The sequence below is a fragment of the Hyperolius riggenbachi genome, chromosome 1, assembly GCF_040937935.1.
Source record: "Hyperolius riggenbachi isolate aHypRig1 chromosome 1, aHypRig1.pri, whole genome shotgun sequence".
Taxonomy (NCBI): Eukaryota; Metazoa; Chordata; class Amphibia; order Anura; family Hyperoliidae; genus Hyperolius; species Hyperolius riggenbachi.
The window spans coordinates 152,578,086-152,600,099 of record NC_090646.1 but is presented as its reverse complement, the minus strand read 5'-3'; the positions used below and the strand labels follow the sequence as shown (position 1 = coordinate 152,600,099).

Genomic DNA, 22,014 nt, shown 5'->3' with positions numbered 1-22,014 from the left:
AAAAAGCGGTTCCCCTGGTAACGACGATACAGATCGCCGCTACAGGAAACCGCGCTCTTTCCTGCCCCCTGCATCGTCACAGCAGCAGCGCCGGGCGCGCTGCTGTGATACACTTATATGCAACATGAGAGGGGAACGTGGATTAGAGGAAGCCGCTGCCTAAGTAGGTAATAGCAGCTGCGGCCACGGGGGGAGGGGGGAGCGCTATACTGGCAACTACCTACCTATACTGGGCACTATACTAGCTATACTGTGCACTATACTGGCTATACTGGGCACTATACTAGCTAAACTGGGCACTTTACTAGCTATACTGGGCACTATACTAGCTATACTGGACACTAACTACCTATACTGGGCACTATACTGGCTAAACTGGGCACTTTACTAGCCATACTGGGGCACTATACTAGCCATACTGGGGCACTATACTTGCCATACTGGGGTACTATACTAGCTAAACTGGGCACTATACTAGCTAAACTGGGCACTTTACTAGCTATATTGGGCGCTATACTAGCTATACTGGACACTACCTACCTATACTGGGCACTATACTGGCTATACTGGGCACTATACTAGCTATACTGGGCACTATACTAGCTAAACTGGGCACTTTACTAGCTATACTGGGCACTATACTAGCTACACTGGACACTACCTACCTATACTGGGCACTATACTGGCTACACTGGGCACTATACTGGCTATATTGGGCACTATACTGGCTATACTGGGCACTATACTAGCTATACTGGGCACTTTACTAGCTATAATGGGCACTATACTAGCTAAACTGGGCACTATACTAGCTAAACTGGGCACTATACTAGCTATACTGAGGCACTACCTACCCATACTGGACTCTATATTAGCTATACTGGGACACACTGGAGGGCTGCAACAATCCAGCATTTCCTACCTCCGGCTTATATGGGGGTCAATTATTTTTCCCTGGTTTTTCAGGGAAAAGTTCGGGGGTCGGCTTATATGCGGGTTGGCTTATATGCGAGTATATACGGTATACAAAAGCAATATCCTCTAGACCTTGATGGAAATGCTCCGTGATGGTGAGTCAAGGAGTTTCTCGGGTTTAATAAGTGCAGGACTTGCTGATAAACCCCCTGCTTTGGTGAGAAATCCCCTGCTCTAGGAATTTATTAGCTTTAGTTACAGCAGTGCTTTCTGCAAAAACTGATAGGCTTCCAGCTCTTGGAGTTTTTCAGCTCTGTACGGCATCAGTTGCTACTTCATCAAGGTCTACAGGATATTGGCATGGGATAATTTATTGAAGGTAAGAATTTACTGTTAGTGCTCCAATTTTGAGACAATATGTTGTAAGTGGAGGTAAGTAATAGGAACAGTCTTATCTCATGATAAGAGTTTAAGATTTTTATTGTTAGACACCAATAAAAAGACAATGCATTTCATGGGACCGACCCACTTCCTCAGGTCAATACGGGACAATGTCTGAGCTATTTTTCTCCAATTTGGCGCTGTGAAACAGAGATATAAAGCGATATAAAATCCTTGCTAATTCTTATACTCTCAATTCCTCTTAGAGAATCAAAGATGGGGAAGAACCTCTTTTCCATTGATAATTATTATTATGAAGTTTGAGTACTTAATCCACAAATCACAGTACAGAGCACAGATATAATATTGCTGTTCTTTTGGCAATTTTTCTTTCATGCATGTGGCATATATTTACCTAACTATTAACTTTTAAAATTTTACAGGAGTCCTTTGTCTGTTGTTGTTCGGAATTGATATACATTGGAATATTATTCAGCCTAGTTATCCATAGCTGTTAAGTGATTTTCAAAATACCTGCATTAAAGAGGAACTCCAGTGAAAATAATGTAATAAAAAAGTGCTTCATTTTTACCATAATTATGTATAAATGATTTAGGCAGTGTTTGCTCATTGTAAAATCTTTCCTCTCCCAGTTTCACATTCTGACATGTATTACATGGTGACATTTTTACTGTGGGCAGGTTATGTAGCTGCTCCTAGCTGTTTTGGCTGTTGCAGACAGCTATAAACAGCCATTTCCTCTCTGTGAACATTGTTACATTGTGGCAGTTTGCCCAGAGTACCGTACGGTACCAGAGCCTCTTGTGGGAGGGGTTTCAGCACAAAATCAGTCATACAGCGCCCCCTGATGGTCTGTTTGTCAAAATCATTATATTTCTCGTGTAAAAGGGGGTATCAGCTACTGATTGGGATAAAGTTCAATTCTAGGTCGGAGTTTCTCTTTAAGCTGTGCTATTTTGGGGGATCTATTTAAATGGACAAAGGGGGGAAAAGGTGACCAGGAGTATATAAAACTGAAAGATAGCTAAAAATAGAGGTGAGTAACCTCAATAATGACAAGTTCATATTAATATAAATTTCATTTGGGAGGGGTGTACATTGGTACCTAGTGGCTTTTCCATCGATAGGACCTTTTGTTGTTTTTCACAAGAGTGTGACTACATCCAGCTCTAGCCTGACACCCAAGTGGAGTCGGGTTTGTAGATCTCCACCTGCTTTCAGAGGTTGTTTGCCCTTTGTGCAACCTTCCTTTTTTCTCCATCATTCTTCTTGGGACATACTGCACCATTTGGGCTCCCACTGTATTAGTGTTTTTCTTTTAAGGTTGTTTGCATGGGCATAACAATCACACCTGCGACCCCCGCCATCGCAGAGGGGCCTGGAGGCTTTGGCAGCCCCTCCTTCCTCTCCCCAACCACAAGTGCAGCCAATTAGCAAAAAACCTCCAAGTTCCTCACAAAATCGTCCCCACCACCTCCTCTTGCCATGCAGAGTAGCAAGTAGCGGGAGTGTGTGTCATTTTGTCCTGCTTCCAGACACTGCTTCACAGCAGAACACTCTCTGCTGCCATTCCCCAGCTCCTGATCACGTGACCCACATGGGGTTCAGGGACCATGGGGGCCCCATGCTATCATTTTTTTAGGGGGGGCCCTATTAAATCTAGTTACGCCCCTGGTTGTTTGGTCACCCTACCTTGCAGCTTAATGGAATATAGTTACCTCTTCAATATATACACTGAGTTCCAAAATTACCCTAAAGAAACTTAGGTTATTTACATTCCCAGAGGACATGGATTATAGCAATAACAAATGAACCTGCACACTCATATCAAATGGTTCCCTTGTACCAAGATTGCAGACACTACCATTCATCATGTGCACTTGGATGGGTAACTCACTGTAATTAAACGACTAATAGACACATTAGGGGTTTTGGTTATTGTTAAGATACACACCTCAGAGGTAGACCTAGACATCCAGAGTTCCAACAATGATAACGAGTTAAGAATTCCGTGCAGGTTTCACTTATCTTCTGGAGATGATCCACCATCACACAGTAATAGTCCAGTCTTCCGTTTTACTGATTAGAATATTCTGGTGAATGATTAACAAGCTAATAAAACTGCAGCACCCCATATAAGTAGACTAGGCTTACATTTCCTCTCTGAAGGTTTCTTAACCACTTTAGGACCCACCCTTTACCCCCCCTTAAGGACCAGCGCTGTTTGAAGGGATCTGTGCTGGGTGGGCTCTGCAGCCCCCAGCACAGATCAGAGGGCACGCAGAGCGATCAGATCGCCCCCTTTTTTCCCCCCTATGGGGATGATGTGCAGGGGGGGTCTGATCGCTCCTGCGTGCAGGCTAGTTGCGGGGGGGGCACCTCAAAGCCCCCCTCCGCTGCGACATTCACCCCCCTCCCTCTCCTACTTCTCCCTCCCGGTGATCCGGGCTGCACAGGACGCTATCCGTCCTGTGCAGCCAGTGACAGGACGTCCCCTGGAGGCGATCCCTGGCCGCTGATTGGCCGGGGATCGCCGATCTGCCTTACGGCGCTGCTGCGCAGCAGCGCCGTACAATGTAAACAAAGCGGATTATTTCCGCTTGTGTTTACATTTAGCCTGCGAGCCGCCATCGGCGGCCCGCAGGCTATTCACGGAGCCCCCCGCCGTGATTTGACAGGAAGCAGCCGCTCGCGCGAGCGGCTGCTTCCTAATTAATCAGCCTGCAGCTGGCGACGCAGTACTGCGTCGCTGGTCCTGCAGCTGCCACTTTGCCGACGCACGGTATAAGCGTGCAGTCGGCAAGTGGTTAACGATTCGTTTTTTACTTGAAAAGGTTGTTAGCCCATTGCCCAACCCCCAGACTTGGAGGACCAGAATGGGGCAGAAAACTGAAGGAGGCCAAGACCCAAATTAGGCTGTAGCACCATTTGAGGAGGGAGCTTACATTTTATAACGTGTAAAATAAATTGATTTATAATTTTATTTACTTTTTTAGCAAAATATTTCTAGATGGTCATCTTTTACTAGTATAGGGAAGCATGGCTTGGTGGTGCAAAATACATTGTGTAACATATTTCCTGGATTATGGCAAGCCTTCCACCCCACATTGCCTACAACCAGCAGTAGTAACTGATGGATAGCAATTCTGATAGTCTAGATGGAATATGACTTCAGTGTAATATTATTTACTCATCCTCAGTGAGTAGCAGAGTCAGTGATGTTATAAGACCACAATATTGCTTTAAACCACTGGCTTTCTGAAAAGTTTTTCCTTAGATAATTTTTCTGATTCTTAAAAGAGGGCTCTTTTTCAAACTGACTTCATCCTAATAATTGGTTATAAAATAATTGGAACCTTTTGCCTTACTGACTCTAAGCTAGGGAAATGAATGATACATTCTCCTATTTTTTGACTACTCAGGGATCTTTTTTGATAAAAAATATATATCAAATATAAGAAAGGTATTCTGAATATTTCATCTCAAATTTCTACTGAATTTTGTAAAAGTACGATGGGATTGATTTTCACGTATACATTCAAGATAATAAATATTGAAATCTATGCATCTGGAAATACTTACTGTAAGTTGAGGATACAAAATTCAAAGGTTCTTTACAGCCATGGGTTTTGGTGCTGGGCTAGCATTCTGGGAGTTATGATCTGTTTCTTAACTCTTTACAAGCTGGAGTATAAAGTTGAGTACCCTTATGCCAGAAGATAGAAACCTACAAAATAGAGACTGTACTCAGAAAGGCTTCTTAATCACTGTATTCACACAAACAAAGCATGACAAGGTACACAACATGTTTCGGGCGTCGCCCTTCCTCAGGTGTACCATACCCTTCATCAGTGACATTTATATACCCCACCCACAGGAACAAAGCATAATCACATGATCACCACATAGAAAAAATAAACCCACATCTTTCACAAGATCCAGGGAACTACACATAAGTGTCTACCCCAGCCAAATCACTGAGGTTAGTCAAACCCGGAACATGTATTGCAAATAATCATCATTTCATATTTTTAACAATACAACCAATTAATTTTAATTTGTTAACGATACCAATTGTTTCGTTTAAGTCTCATGTTGAATTTTTCATAGCAGTCAAGTAGATCCTAGGAGAGAAACACATCAAAGAAAGCATTTTAAACTTAAAGATAACCTAAAGTCAAAAAAAAAATTAGATGAACTCACCTGGGGCTTCCCTCAGCCCCCTGCAGCCGATCGGTGCCCTTGCAGCTCCGCTCCGATGCCTCTGCACCCGCCGGCGAACACTTCCGGTTTGGCCGTCACCGGCCGAAAGGCATGGGAACGCGAGTGATTGTTCGCGTTCCTAGCCTGTATATCGCCCCCTATGCTGCTATTGCGGCCAGGAGGCCTCAATAGCAGCATAGGGGGCGATATACAGGCTGGGAACGCGAACAATCACTCGCGTTCCCGTGCCTGTCGGCCGGTGGCGGCGAAACCGGAAGTCGTCGCCGGCGGGTCCAGAAGCATCGGACCGGAGCTGCGAGGGTACTGATCGTCTGCAGGGGGCTGAGGGAAGCCCCAGGTGAGTTCATTTCATTTTTTTTTTGCCTTTAGGTTCACTTTAAGCATTCATTCAGCCAATTTGGCTGGACACAATTAAATCTTCTGATCCACCTAGCCTCATGCTGCAGAAGCAGTTTTTTCCTATCACCCCCCCTAGGAAGTGCCATTACTCCATCAAGGACAAACCATTTTAACTGAGCAGATGTATGATGTTTATTCAAAAAATGTCTTGAAACAGATGTTTGAGAATCCTTCTTGCCTTGTGCAAAATTGGTAATATCCCGTTTATGCCTCTGTAGCTGCTGTTTAACTGGTCGCTCCATTTTCCCAATGTACACGTATGCCAGATTGCAACCCAAGCAAGGAGCAATGCATATAGTTATCGTTCTGCCCTGTGTAACTGTTTTCAAGTCTGTAGAAGTTCAGAGCTTGTTGCAATTTTGTTATACAAAGGTTTTAATGGTTATTTATTGCTGCTTTTCCTTACTTGTTTGTCATTAGTTTGGCTGAAACTCTAGGACCCATATGCAATTTACTTTTTCACCCGAGTTTTCTCCTATTAGGTAGTTTTCCATCTTCGATTTAAATTAATTTTCCTGCACTTTTCAACTAAAAAAGTACCAACAAGTAGATGAAAAAGTACTGTCAAATTTATTTTGAGTATGTTATTACTTTCTGGTGTCTTAACTGACAAGTTCAAAAATATCACCTAGGAGAAATCGCAGGAGAAAAAGTTAATTGGATATGGGCCTAAGTCTTTCAGCTCATGCAACATAAAGAACTGCTCTTTTGAGTTTTTGAAGGTATGCTTGAAGGACCATAACTGGAAATGTTCTAAACAATAAAATGTTATTGGTAATATTATCATCTTAAATACTGCTAAATCACAGACTTTTTTTGGTTAGCTTAATTTGTATATCACTTTATCACTTAGTTTGAAAGTGAAATGTAGCTAAAATAAAGAGTGGCTAAGAATGGAATAACTAGATTTATATCCAGATATTTTTTCTCAGAATAAATCCATTGGAACAATATGTTTCTTATGCATTTTCAATGTATATTAATAAGCAGGCACTGTGACTTGTCCCCTTTAATTTTATAGTAAGCAAGCATCCTTATGTTTTATTAACTTTTCTTATGAGAGGTAAACAGCCCTCCGGTTCAACAAAGACAAATAAGCCTATTTGACTTCCCACCTTAATTCCTTTCACACTTATAGTGTTCTCAATTTACGTTCTTCAAATATTAGAAATGATGTTAGAGATTAGCTTCAACTAATTTTGAAAATTCATAGCTGTCCTCAAATTGAAATATAAAGATGCTTTTTAATAATATGACATTCCAGTAGGTGGAAAATACGATGACATTATGTTAGTTATTGGTCAGAGTAGACTTAAAGATAACCTAAGATGTGAAATAATAAAAGATTTATACATACGTGGGAGGGCCCTCCAGGCCCTCCACACCGATAACTCCCACGCCGCCCTCCTCCTGCTTCTCGGTCTCCCGTTAGCAGCCCCATAAGTTTAGGCAGTCAGGTTGCGCAGTGCACACAGCGCTCCCAGCATCTGCACTGCACATTTGCTAAATGGCTCTGACTTGCCAAACTTACGGAGCTGGACGACCTGGGAAAGATCCGTGCAGAGGGGCCTGGAGAACACCCCAGGTATGTATAAATATTTTATTATTTCTCATCTCTGGTACACTTTAATGGTATAAGCTATGAACATTTTTAAAGCGATTTATCAATTTTAATGATATAGAGGAGGAGGCTGGCACTCAGGACATGCAGTACAAAACCAGTGGTAAAAAGGCAGCTGTCAGAGGTAGACACTCCAGTAAACCTTCATGTGCTCAAGACAACAGGTGCAGTGCTGTGCTGCGGTGGCCCAAAAGTACTTCTCAATCTGAGACACTTATTACAATTGCTCTGTGCAATGCTCATTTGTGCACCCAGCCTCGGAAGAAGGCAGGAATCACTCTGTGAAACAGTTGTTAGGCTGTGCACCACAGGAGCCCACCTTTGCCCCTCCCACTCTAGCTTATTAGAGCTGCTAACTGCTAAGTATTGTCTTGCATTTGTACAGACTGTCATTTACATTGAAACTTGCCTACATATGCTAATGTATGCACCAGCACTATATTGATGTTTAATAAACCTCATAGTGGCAGACTTTCTTATCTTTTGGATGATATGTTTATTAGCAATGCTATAAATAACTGATGGACACAAGTATCAATCAAATTAAATGTATTTGAGAAAGGATCAGGATGCTCTGAAATAATTCAGCATCAAACATTTGGATTTTATCCATGTCCATTTTATGAGAGCTACAATAAGGAGGATGTTTAGCTCCTAAGCTGATGCTGACTCACTTGGATGCATACTTTGAGATTCCAGTTATATGAATAATGGAACAGAACAGACACGGATTTATAGTTCTTTTTAGCCATATAAACTAGTCTGATTTTTTTCACTGCCCTTTGCATCTCTTATCCAGACAAGTTTCTTCAGCCTATTCAAGGAGGACTAATCAGAAGTAACGTTACCATCACATTACTCTGCCTACTTTCAAGTCCACTACCTCACATGATGCAGAATAACTAATTACACTTATAGATAACACAAAGGATTTCTCACTAATATCAGACTAGTTGAGGAGGGCAGAGAGTCTGTGAAAGCAGATTGCAATATCCTGGGATATGAGGCCTGCTACAATGTTGCGCTAAGGTGAGCCGCAGACCAACTTAGAAAAACTGTTGGTTGGCTTCATTTCAATTGCAGCCTGATTAAGAGCACTACCAATCTTTTGCTTTTATTTAGAACATGTGTAGACCATTTGTTGCTTGCAGCCCCAGGTTCACAATATGTTTTAATTGTTTGTTAGTGGTTAGGTCTATTACGTGAGGACATGTCAACATCGTGGAAAAGTCTAATACTGAGCAATCTGCGCGTAAACAGTTTTTGGAAGCTAATGTCCTCAATTTGCTGCATTGTGAGAGAACGCGGAAAAGCTGCCGTGTGTGCTGCTGAGGAGGCGGCTGATTCCGCGTCCAATGTGGCGGTTTGCATGCGGAAGCGTGCGTCTGGTAACAGGGCAGAACGCGGAAAAGCCGCCGCATGTAACTACAGTAAAGCGGCTGGTTCCGCGTCCAGCGCGGCGGTTTGCACGCGGCAGCGTGTGTCTGGTGTGGCTGAGTCTGTTAGTGCACACAGGCTTAGGAATATGCGCGCGCGCGCTGAGAGGCAGAACTCTTGTACTGGGCAGGAGAGGTCAGCTGATCACGCCGATCAGCTGACTTCAGAGCAGGATATTATTGGTTGATCAATTAGGGGTGGTGCCGGAGAGCACTACTCCATATATAGTTACTGCTGGCCAGTCTCAAGTTGTCTGCCTTTGCGAACACTACGTGGAAGCACTCACCCACTCAGACCTTTAGTCAGATCCAACAGTGTTTTTGAACCAGGTGGACCTGGGAATTCACACTGAGCAAGATTACTTATTGTTATTCTGTTTATGCTTAGACTAGTTCCAGGGTGTAGAGACCACGGACCTCATACCCAGACTAGGGAACTTGTGTTATCATCTGTTATACTTTAGACTAGTTCCAGGATGTAGAGACCACGGACCTCACACCCAGACTAGGGAACTTGTGTTATCATCTGTTATACTTCAGACTAGTTCCAGGGTGTAGAGACCACGGACCTCATACCCAGACTAGGGAACTTGTGTTATCAATCTGTTATACTTTAGACTAGTTCCAGGGTGTAGAGACCACGGACCTCACACCCAGACTAGGGAACTTGTGTTATCAATCTGTTATACTTCAGACTAGTTCCAGGGTGTAGAGACCAAGGACCTCACACTCAGACTAGGCATTGTTGATATCTGTTATGACCTACTGCTTTTTTGACTATCCCTCTGATCTCTGATTCGGTACCTCGCATATCTGATATTCCGTTGCCAGACCCTGCTTGCCTTGGATACCGTATCAGTCTTCTGTTTTTGTACTTTATCTGTCAGTGTGTTGCCCGACCTCGAGAGCTATCTCTCCTCTTAAGAAATAGTCTCCAGATCAGATAGTGACATCCACCTTCAGGTGTCACTTACTCTCTGGTCCTTCCTATCTCCAGCCTGACTCCACCTCTTGGAGAGTCTCAGGCTGCTGGAAGGTTCCTGTGTCCTCAAGAGCAGTATTCCATGCTGCATCTGGTCACTTGCTCAGCAGGTGCATTACTCAACGTATTACTGTTACACCAAACACTCACATACCTTAGGTGTCCAGAGGTTAGCAATATATCTGTATTATCGTTGATTCTGCAGATCATCAATAATCAGGTATATATCTGCATTCTTGGTGATACTGCAGATCACCAATAATCAGATTCTCTCTGCGTGCTGACACCAATCGTTACATGCATCAGTTTTGAATGTAAGTTGTGTATTCTGCCTGTGTTTTGCACTCTGCACATCTATGCAGCTGGTCAACTCAGGTACAGCCTGCATTTGAAAGCGCTGCAATTTTCTCCTCTTGTAAAAAACACATATTGTTTAATGAACAATATAAATTGTTCCTGATACTGGTAATTGGTTGCAAACATTTCAAAACTTGTCAGGTTTTGTATGCACAGGCACATGTAAAGTCTCAACACAATGATAAATATATTTCAGGATAAATATGACACACACACACACTTTTTCTGTAATTTCTGCCTGGAAAAGTTGAAAATCACTTGTCACTCATAGTAGTCAGTGCCCATTTTCACTGAAAAGCAAAATTAAGTCCTTTTCACAAATGTTGGTGAAACTTAGGGGAAAGGTGTAGTTTGTAGTGAGTTTATCATTTTCAATGGTTACTGTAAAAAAAGGTGGACAAATACAGACATCTTTTAAAGAGACACTGAAGCGAAAAAAAATATGATATAGTGAATTGGTTGTGTACTATGAATAATTACTAGAAGATTAGCAGCAAAGAAAATATTCTCATACTTTTATTTTCAGGTACATAGTGTTTTTTCTAACATTGCATCATTCTATAATATGTGCAGATTACACAACACACAGCATTCAAAATGAGTCTTTCAGAGCAGTCTGTGAAGTAATGACCTCTCCTCTAGCAGAGAAAAAGTAAACAGTTCACTTACAGTTGAGATAATAAAAGTCAGATAACAGCACTCTCCACGACTAAGACTTAGTCGGAAGGGGTTAATGGCTTGTTTGCATAGAGATAACAACTGGAGTTTCTCAACTCTTCCTGTACTGGAAACAATTAGGGCTGGTTCAGACGGACGTTTGGAGGTGTCGCGTTCGTTGGCGTTGCGTTCGTGACGCGTTTGGGCTTTCAGCAGCGTTCGCATTGCGTTCGGATGCGGTCGCGTTTTTTCTTCCCCTAGAGGGACATTACCCGTCGCGGTTAACCACCCCTGGAAGCAACATGTAGCTTCCAGGGGCTCCTTGAACGCCAGTGAAATTCGGGACCCAAACGCCGCGTTTGTGCAAACGCGCGTAAAAGCTTGGTACAAACGCTCCCATTCACTTGAATGGGAGCGTTTAACGCCAAGCCCCGAACGCTGGCAGTAAACGCTCTGCAAACGTCCGTCTGAACCAGCCCTTAGACTGATGTATCTGATCTTAATGTTTTATTTCTTAGCTGTACTACACTTAGTGTTGGGCGAACAGTGTTCGCCACTGTTCGGGTTCTGCAGAACATCACCCTGTTCGGGTGATGTTCGAGTTCGGCCGAACACCTGGTGGTGTTCGGCCAAACTGTTCGGGGTTCGCCGAACTACTGAATGCATGGCCGAACAGGGCCCCTGTTCGGCCGAACAGGGCCCTGTTCGGCCGAATACTGCCCCCCATGGGGTCGCAGGCATAAGGGGGGAGCATGCCCCGATCGCGGGGGGGTCGGAAATTCCCCCCCCCCCCTCCGCTAGCGCTCCCCCCTCTGCCCGCTTCCCCATACAAAAAGTTTGAAACAAGTTCAATAGTACCTGGGCTGGTGGCACTGGCTGGCAGTGGAGTGAGGAGGAGGAGGAGTCCGAGTAGCAGAGTGACGTTGAGGCCGGGCAGCGGGCGGTTCAGCGCTAGTACCCTTGTGGTACTTCCGCCCTTTCTCTGACCTCACGTCCTCTGCATACGAGGGTACGCATCACGCGTACCCTCGTATGCGTCATCACGCAGAGGACGTGAGGTCAGAGAAAGGGCGGAAGTACCACAAGGGTACTAGCGCTGAACCGCCCGCTGCCCGGCCTCAGCGTCACTCTGCTACTCGGACTCCTCCTCCTCCTCACTCCACTGCCAGCCAGTGCCACCAGCCCAGGTACTATTGAACTTGTTTCAAACTTTTTGTATGGGGAAGCGGGCAGAGGGGGGAGCGCTAGCGGAGGGGGTGGGGGGAATTTCCGACCCCCCCCGCGACCGGGGCATGCTCCCCCCTTATGCCTGCGACCCCATGGGGCCCCCAAAATGGGCATGTTCGGGGGTCCCATTGACTCCCATTGAGTTCGGCGTTCAGGCCGAACATGCCGAACATCTGGCCCATGTTCGGCCTGTTCGGCCCGAACCCGAACATCCAGGTGTTCGCCCAACACTACTACACATACAAATCATAATATCATCATTTTTTCTTCGCTTCAGTGTCTCTTTAAGATCAACACATTTTCTCTCTGTTTCTGCTTTAGCTAGTTCTTTAATCTAGTTTCTGAGTCTTTCATTTAAAAGCAGATCTCAGCTAAAATTAGCATATGAGTTCAACATTTGCAATCAAGATTACGCATCCAAATTTTTTGCTGTTGTATCTGGAATTGACCAGAGGAAAGCTTGCTTGATTGGTTAGAGCTATTGGTCAGAGGCAAATAGCACCTGTTTTCAAAACAGAACCCAAAAATCCAGGTTTCATTAGGTTATAATTTGAACAGAGGTGCCAGTGCAGAGTAAAATTTTTAAAAACAGTTTATAAAAAAAAAGGAGGTAGTGGTGGACTTACCTCCCCAAGCAGACTCAAAATAGTCAGTTTACAGTAGAAAAAAATGATTTTATTCGTAACTCTAAAAAGCAACACATTTTCGTGGGTCTATACCTGTTTCATCAGACTATAACAGGAGCAACTGTTAAATACAGTAAGTCTGAGCTTGCAAAGCTCCTGCGTCCAGCTTTCATGATCAAAGTAAGAAGTACCATTTCCGGAGTTCTTTAAGTGTTAAGAAAAGACATACCGTACTTTTCGCTGTATAAGGCGCACGTTTTCTCCCCAAAAACGGAGAGAAAACGTCCCTGCGTCTTATACGGCAAAGGCAGGGAATCCCCGACTTCCGATTCCGAACGCCCACCGATACAAACCGCCGACCCGCCGCCATTGGTGATTCACTGCCTGTGTCCCCGCTGGGCCTGGCTCTCCACTGTGCGTTTATCCTGCCCCCTGCTTATGTCTCGCAGCCCCCCCCGCCTATGTCTCCGGGTCCCCCGTTCAGTCTGTGCCGGCTGCTTACCTCCTCCATCTTGCCCGTGGCAATTCAAGACATCCGGCTTCCTTGTGTGGCTTCCTCTAGTGCCAGCTTCTAAGGACACGTCATCAATGACGCATCATTAGAAGCCAGCCCAGCACTAGAGGAAGCTGCACAGGGAAGCCGGATGTCTTCAATCGCCGCAGGCAAGATGGAGGAGGTAAGCTGCTGCCACTGACACTGCACGGGGGACCCGGAGACATAAGCGGGGGGCAGGCCAGGCCCAGTGGGGAAACATGAGGACATGGGGTTGGGAACCAGAGGACACAGGAGGGCGACCACATGGGGGACCAGAGGAAACGGGGGGACAACGGGGTACAGGGGGGGGACAAGAGGATACAGGGGGACCAGAGGACACAGGGGGCAACCTCAGGGCATAGGGGGAAACCACAGGGCACAGGGGGTGGACCAGAGGACACGGGGCAACCACAGGGCACAGAGGGGGGCCAGAGGACACGGGGGGGTGACCACAGGGGGGCAACCACAGGGCACAAGGGGCAACCACAGGACACAGGAGGGAGACCACAGGACACAGGAGGGCAACCACAGGGCACGGGGAGACCACAGGGCACAGGGGGAGACCAGAGGACACAGGGGGGAGACCACAGGGGGGAAACCACAGGACACAGGAGGAGACCACAGGGCACAGGGGGGAGACTACAGGACACAGGGGGGAGACCACAGGACACAGGTGGAGACCACAGGACACTTAGGGTAGACAGGGAGAGATAAGAGGACACATGAGGTACACAGGAGGACACCATTTGGGGGAGGGCATGTACAAGACGCTTCTGAAATACGGACGCACCAGGTTTAGTTTATATTTTTTCCCCTGTTTTTTGCCCTCTAAACCTTATATTCCGGAGCGTCTTATACAGCAGAAAGTATAGTAACTCAAAGCAAAATTTGCAAATCTGGTTATGATTTTATTTTAACAAAATAAAAAATAAAATATAAAATGTTGATAATTCATGAAACACCAATTCATTATCCCTTCCTAGTTTCTTGACCCCCACCCTGCACTTGTGTAATAAAAGGAAGACCACATTTCAGGGATAGTTGAAGACTGAAAGCTGCTACGTGCCCAAAATAAGTTAAGTAGAAAAATGCAGAGCTTTTTGTGTTATTATTTACACAGTTTTCAACAAATGCTTACCGGTACTCAAAATTTAAAAACCTCAGACATGAAAGCACTATTAAATCAGAATCAGGTTTATTTTGCAAAGTACAAGAGTTGTACCCAGAATTGATTTTGGCACAACAGGGTCGGTACATTAGCAGAATGGTGCAATTTTGCATACAGTAGACATACAGTAGGTACATACATTACATACAGCAAATACACACAGCATAGAATACAAAGCATAGATAGAAGGAAACTCAAGAGATGTACCCAGGAGAGGACCAGGGGGGTAATACGCTGCCCTATAAGGCACTCAGAATACTTCTACATGCTCCTGCTGATCCTCTGTTTCTCATGTTTTTAGCCACAGACCCTGAGTAACCATGCAGATCAGATGTTTGACTGCAGTTACCATATGCTTGTTTCAAGTGTGTGATTCAGACACTACTGATTCCAGAAAGCTCAGCAGGACTATCAGGTAATTGGTATTGTTTAACCAGTTAACGACAAGCCGCCTTATTAAAACGTCCTGTGTGAGCCTGTTAACGGCCACAGGACGTTTTAATAAGTCACTCGCTCCCGCCGCCGCTGTGCACATGTGCATACGTGCACACACACCCACCACCGTTACCAATTAGGACACTGCATTCCGTGATTGTGGAAGAGGACTGAGTGCTCCTCTACCCAATCGCAATGCCTGGAGTGAATGAGCATGGCCCCAATCAGGGGCCATGTCCATTTATACACCAGGAAGCAGTCAGAGGCATTAAAATGTTAAAATAATGTGAACGCTTCCTATAAAACAGGAGAGTGTTTGCAGCACCATCTAGTGGCCAAAAAGTAAAATTACACATACATAAATACATACACATACACTTATAATTAAATATTAATAGAATAATAGAATGAATAACTTATACTTCCAAAGGCTGCCCCCCCCCCCTAAAAAAAAACACTTGTAAAAAAAAATCAGTTAGAAAAATTCATAAATAGTTGCCTTAGAGACTCAGCTTTTTCAATCTATATTTTATGAGGATATATTACTATTACTTTTCTACATAGGGGCTTGTAATTATAGAGTGGACTAAAAGAAAAACAAAACTGAAAAATAACACCTATATTTCCAAGCAATATACTGTCGCCATACATTGTGATGGGGACATAATTTAAATGGTTTAATAATCGGGACAAATGGGCAAATAAAATGTGTGGGTTTTATCCACAGGAGAAAGTTTTATTTTAAAACTATAATGGCCAAAAACTAAGAAATAATGATTTTTTTCCAATGTTTTTCTTATTTTTCCCATTAAAATGCAATTAGCAAAATGTACAATCCACAGAAAGCCTAATTAGTGGCGAAAAAACAAGGTATAGATCATTTTGTTGTGATAAGTAGTAATAAAGTTATTGGCAATAACTCAGAGGAGCTCTGACAGGTGAAAATTGCTTTGGTCCATTAGGGTAAAAACCCCTTGGGGGTGATCTGGTTAAAAGAAAATAAATCTGTCAGCCTCTATATGCCTCTCAATTTAGAGGTGCTTTAAGCCCTCTTAAAGTGTACCCAAGCTGAAGGTCAAGTAAAAAATGAAATAAATAGTTACTTTAAGAGAGGAGAGCCTCAAGATTCTATTGAGGCTTTCCTCAGTGATCTGGCGTCCCCCCTCACTTTGTGCAGCCCCCCACAAGGCATTGTTGCCAATCATATCATGGTTACGCACATTCTCTTCGATCACTGTGGACGCACAGTAAACACACAAGCTCAGTAGCAACACAAGCACACCTCCGCATGTGCAGTAAACCAGAGCAATTACAAATTAGATTACACAGACTGCTATGTAATCTCAGTACAAGCGAGGCATAAGTAAGGTCATATTGACACCTGTCTTATTTTAGTACCACTGAACCAGCTACTCTGTCCACTTGAATAGTATTTCTGGTACCGTCGAGTGGTGCACTGAGATGTCAGGCTGCTGAGTTGTGAGTTGATCTAGCATCAGGCATATAATATTACACACACACACACACACACACACACACACACACACACACACACACACACACACACACACACACACACACACACACACAAAACACCCACCCCAACTCCTGGACTACCATTTGTACTATCCTTGTAGTGTATGAGTTTAAAGCTACAACCAAACACGCCTAGTTCCCTGAGGAACATGTGATGATGCACGTAGTCTCTGCCTCATTTGATTAATTTCTGGATGCATCAATATATTTAACAACTTTTTATTGTTCTCATCACTCTTGCCTAAGTCTCATAGAAATAAACAACTGCTAATGATACATAATTATTACAAGATACAGAGATGTCAAGTGGCATGTTTCATATCTGTCTAAGCTTTCACTTCTTTCCAACAACAATGGAGTCGGTTCATTCAGTTGATGATATAAATGGAATGTAATTATTCATCTTAACAGAATTACAATGATAAATACCTCTAAGTACAATGTCAGAAACCTGATGTAAACAAAATATAGAATCATTTATTTGCTTTAATTATGTCCTCTTCTCTTACTGATACAATACTCCGATGCACCTAATTTTGTTAGATAGAAATGTTAATTATCTCACATGGGTTTGTGAACTTTACAAAGGTTGATCAAGTGGAATATCATCCACACACTTTTTTAATGGTATAAATCCTCTAAACCAGTAATTCCACATGTGTAATGCTAAGAAAATCCATACAAAGATTGTTTAAGGAAAATTAGCAGAGCAGCATTGCATCTCAGAATCAGAATCAGAATACTTTATTTGCCAAGTGCGACAGGCGCTGCACCCGGAATTATTTGTGGATACAGGCAATTGGCATGGTGCGAATCAAAACTAAGGATTTGCCGGGAGCCAATGTGTCCGAGGCTGCCACTCCGGTGCCCACATTATTTGTCTAATCTCTGTGCAAAATTAGCTTTGGTAGGGAATGCAAATGATATTTACAGAGCTAAAGAGGACCAAAAGTGCAGCAGTGCAATAGTGAGGGAAGTTTCTACAGTCATCACTAAATAATGACAATCGTCAATATGCCATTAAAGGTGATAAGAAGCTTGCAGAGTGCGAGCTTCTTATCGCCTGAGATTGTTCTAGGTTTACCTGCAAATTCAATTACACTGAATACTGAATCGAAGTTTGCCTTCCTAAACAGGAGGTATTTGCAATTATTCAGGTTGGCATGAGTCCTGAGATGGGACAGTGCATCACTGCTGAATATGCAAATCATCTCTTTGTTGTCCCTGATAGTTAAACACAGGAATGCAATGATGAACTAGAACCACTGGAATGCAATGATTTGTCAGCTTGTTAATAATACAGAGCCAAATCCAACATGCATACAGACTGTTTTAGATTAGTTGATCCTCATCAGTGCATAGCATGGATTAATTTGGCTCTATGGGGTAGGACTTGAAACACCCAGAGTTACAGATTGCTCAACAAGCTCATGGTGAACCAAAGCTCCCAGGAGTGTGTAAGAGGCTGAAAGAAACCAAAAATCCTCCTTACTAAAATGCTATGCAAAACAGAAGATGGCCTTCTTAAAACAGAAGGTATTTGTGATAATTTAGGTTGGAATGAGCTCAGAGGTGTCCCAAACTGCATCACTGCCGAATATGCAAATCATCTCTTTTCAGTCCCTGATAGCTAAACACACCTCCAGAACTGCTGGAAAGCAATGATGTGTCAGCTTGTTAATTGCAAAGAGATGATTTTGCAGATTCAGCAGTGATGCATTGTGGGATACCTTAGGGCTCACACCAACCCGAATAATTACAAATAACATCTGTTTTAAGAAGGCAAACTTCTGTTTTGCATAGCATTTTAGTAAGGAGGCTTTTTGATCTCTTTCAACTCCTTACACACCCCTAGGAGTTTTGGTTCACTATGAGCTAGCTGGGCGATCTGTAACTCAGCGTACAGTCAATAATTAATGTCGCAGATTGTCCCTCAAAGCAGCTCATATTCTAAATGTATCATAATCCTGATAGCAACTCCCTACCATAGTCTAGGACCAGCTAGGGAGAAGTCAATTAACCAACCAGTATAATTATCAGGTGTGAGAGGAATCCCATGCAAACATGGTGAAAACATTCAAGCTTACAGAGACACTGTTCTGGACAGGAATGGAACCTGGGACTGTAGTGCTGCATGGTGAGAGTGCTAACTAATTATCCACTCATAACAGGAATTGTGGAAACAGTTTGTCACTAAAAATTAGCGGGCAAATGCAAAATTCAGTGTTAAAGTATTTGTGGAATGGGTTGCAGTAAAGGGGTTAACTTACCTTTGGTTGCCACCTCAGCCCACTGTGCTCCATCCTCCTGATACTTCTAACTTCACAGCTGGAAAGAGGAAGTATTGGAAGGTTGTAGAGGGGTGTGGAAAAAAGTAAGATAACTCCCTTTGCCACAGCCCTCTTGCACAAATGCTCAGTTTCACCTTAAGCGAGACTGAATTTCACATTTGCACACCCATCATTTGACACAACAAAAACAAGTACAAAATCATGAGCTATAATAATCGAAGCAAGTTATTTCAGCGCGCGGCGCTGAGCTGAAGCTGGGCGCCATCATAGCAGAAATGCTTTACCAGCATTACCGCGTAGTGGTAATTCATGGCGCTGGCGGCTGCCAGACCCCAAAATACATCTCCCTTCAAGTTGCAACACCTTGGAGAGGGAATAGTATTTAACCGTGCCTCGGAGTTTAGCGGCAGTTTTAGCAGCAGCTTTGCCGAACTAAACAGCGCCACAATAATATGCACTCATAATAATGATTCTAATAACATTAGAAACATATAATAGGTATGAGGTATTAATACTTTTCAAATATGAAAGCAATGTAACTCCTATACCTGACTATTTTGTTCACTCTTACATTTCTATATGTTCCTAAAACCGCGTTTCAGTTAGACTTGTACTTTACGAGACAATGGAAGTTATGCTATAATACAATGACTCCTAAGTAGCTGCTGGAAGACACAAAAGCACATAGATATTTATTTCATAAATCTTCCTGATAGCATTAGGAAGGAACCAGCCAATTAAAATTATTTATTCTGTGTGCACAAACTGTAACTAGATAACACAGTAAGCTTCAATTTAGAAAAAAATAAAATAGTGTAGAAGGTAAGATATATTTGTTATTCTAGAAGTAGAACAACCAGAAGAGTATTCAGACAAATATGGTTGATTATAGATAGTGGTTTTAGGATGAACAAGGCAGAGCTTGTGATTAATAATTTGTAAACCACAACTCAACTGAGCCATCCAGATAATTACATATCATTTTCATTGCTGCATAGTAGTTTGCATTTCTTTCATTGTGATTTTATTTGAGAACAACTGACTTGGTAGGTATTTTTCCTTTTATCCCAATGAACTAATTTGAGAACTAAATTCTTAGTTTTTGTGTGAGTTTCCTAAAACTTTATTTTTATAAATCAAGTAATTTGATTGGTATGAAGTTTATAACAAACTTAAACTGAAAGCAAACTATGAGGGCTGAATAAAAGATTATAATATTGTCCCAGTTTCTGTTTCAGAAAGGTATGCTAGGAAGTGTTGTGATATATGTGCAGATGTTTGTGAATGGCATACATCAATTTGTCTGAACCTGCAGTTGGACTGCTCTAGTGTTCAGCATTCTGAGAGTGATGGTGTCATACACATCGGTCACCACTGCATGGTCCTCCTGGTCGCACAGATGTGTGCAGGAGAGGCCAAAATATTTGTTTGTTTCATGGTGTTACCCCATTCGGTGTGACACGTGCATGCACATCCGCGCACAATCGGGTCTATGCAGACGTTCCGCAATCTAATGGCAAAACCAAAAGAACAAATCAGACATTGGAACAATATTTACATTGTTTTTCTTCTGCTTCCCAAGAAGATTGGATCTCTTTATTTGCCACTGCTGAATTTGCTTATAACAACTGTGTTCATACTTCCAATAAACAAACTCCGTTCTATGCAAATGACGCTTTTCACCCACCACATTATTACCTACTCTAAGGTCCAGAGGTTGAACAAGGATTAGTCAGTGTAACAGATAATTTCAAGAAACTACAAACTAATTTGAGTAAAGCACAGTCCAGAGCTAGGCTTCAAGCGGATAAAAAGAGCCGCACCTGATTTTCAGATCAGTGATTTAGTATGACTTTCTACAACCTCACATTGAAATATCCTCCTAAGAAGCTGGGGCCAAGATTCGTTGGACCTTTTCCTATTGACAAACAGATTCTGTAGCCTTTAGATTGAAACTTCCTGATTCTATGAAGATTCATCCAGTGTTCCAATTATCATGCTTCAAACAAGTGGTTCCTGACTCCTTCCCAAACAGAGTTATTCCACCACCCTCGCCTGTTGTGATTGACAGTGCAGAAGAATTTGAAGTGGAAAATATTCTAGATTCCAAAACAACGAGAACAAAACTTTATTATCTGGTCAAATGGAAGGGGTTCGGAGTAGAAGAAAATTCTTGGGAGCCAGCTGTCAATATTCATGCGCCTAGATTAAAGTGGTCTGAAAGCCAGCATTTCTACCTTGCTATAAAAGATTCCTCACAGCTTGAAAGCTACTATCCCAGAATTGTTTTTAGCAGAACACCACTGAAATGGTTAAACAAAGCACTTTGTCTTGCTATTCAGCTTCAAATCAGCATCCAAACTGGAGATAACCGTATCTTTGTTTACATTCCAATGTTGTTACAATGTGTGTAAACACAGTGTAACAAGTGAAAATGAGCTCTCTGTGAAGCTCTCTGTGCTTCAGACACACACACAGTTCAGGATAGCTCATTAGACGATGTTAATATATAATAAAAAGCAGTTTGAATAAAATGCAATGACAGCTTTTAGGGCACGATAAACTACACTTTGGAAACTTGTAATTTGTAAAAAGATAATATTACTTATGCACAAAAGCAAATACGATAACTGTATGAGTAATAAAAAGTAGGAAAACACATTTTTATTGTATGCTATGTCAGAGTTTCAGACCACTTTAATTAGATCCTTCCACCAAAGGTATCCTGACAAGCCCAGTCCTAGAGGCATCCAGAGTCATACTCACCGGTCCCTGCTGCATGGTTGTCCTTGCCAGGCTCCTGGTTGCACATATGTGAACAGGTGAGGCCAACATATTTCATGTTTCATGGCAGCAACCCAACCCCTGACCCATTGCCTGTATACCATTGTGAAAGAACTCTGCCTGCCTTGACCCTTGGCCTTTTATTCCATTTATGAAAGAACACTGCCTGCCTCGACCCTTGGCCTGTTATCCGTTTATGAAAAAAACTCTGCTTGCCCTGACTCCAGATTGTTTGACTACGTTCTGCTTGCTGATTCTGTACCATGCTAAACCCTGAACTCCAAATCGCAGTGTTACCTGTTCTCTGAGCCACTGTTAGAACATCCTGAAGCGCAACCTGGTGGGCACTAGGCAGCGAAGTTCTTCGGGCCCCATGGGCTGTTTGGTGAAAAACCATGGTCACTTAGATTCTGTGCTTT

The 22,014-nt window shown here is 43.0% G+C and overlaps 1 long non-coding RNA gene across 1 annotated transcript in view; it reads right to left on the bottom strand.

The window, feature by feature from the left end:
- Nucleotides 1-3,277: 3,277 nt before the first annotated feature.
- Nucleotides 3,278-22,014, bottom strand: part of LOC137546492 (uncharacterized) — an 85,435-nt gene continuing 66,698 nt past the window's right edge. The window contains exons 3-4 of the long non-coding RNA XR_011026270.1: nt 4,900-5,044; nt 3,278-3,410 (exon numbers count right to left, since the gene is read on the bottom strand). This is a non-coding gene — a long non-coding RNA (uncharacterized lncRNA). The remainder of the gene's footprint in view (nt 3,411-4,899; nt 5,045-22,014) is intronic.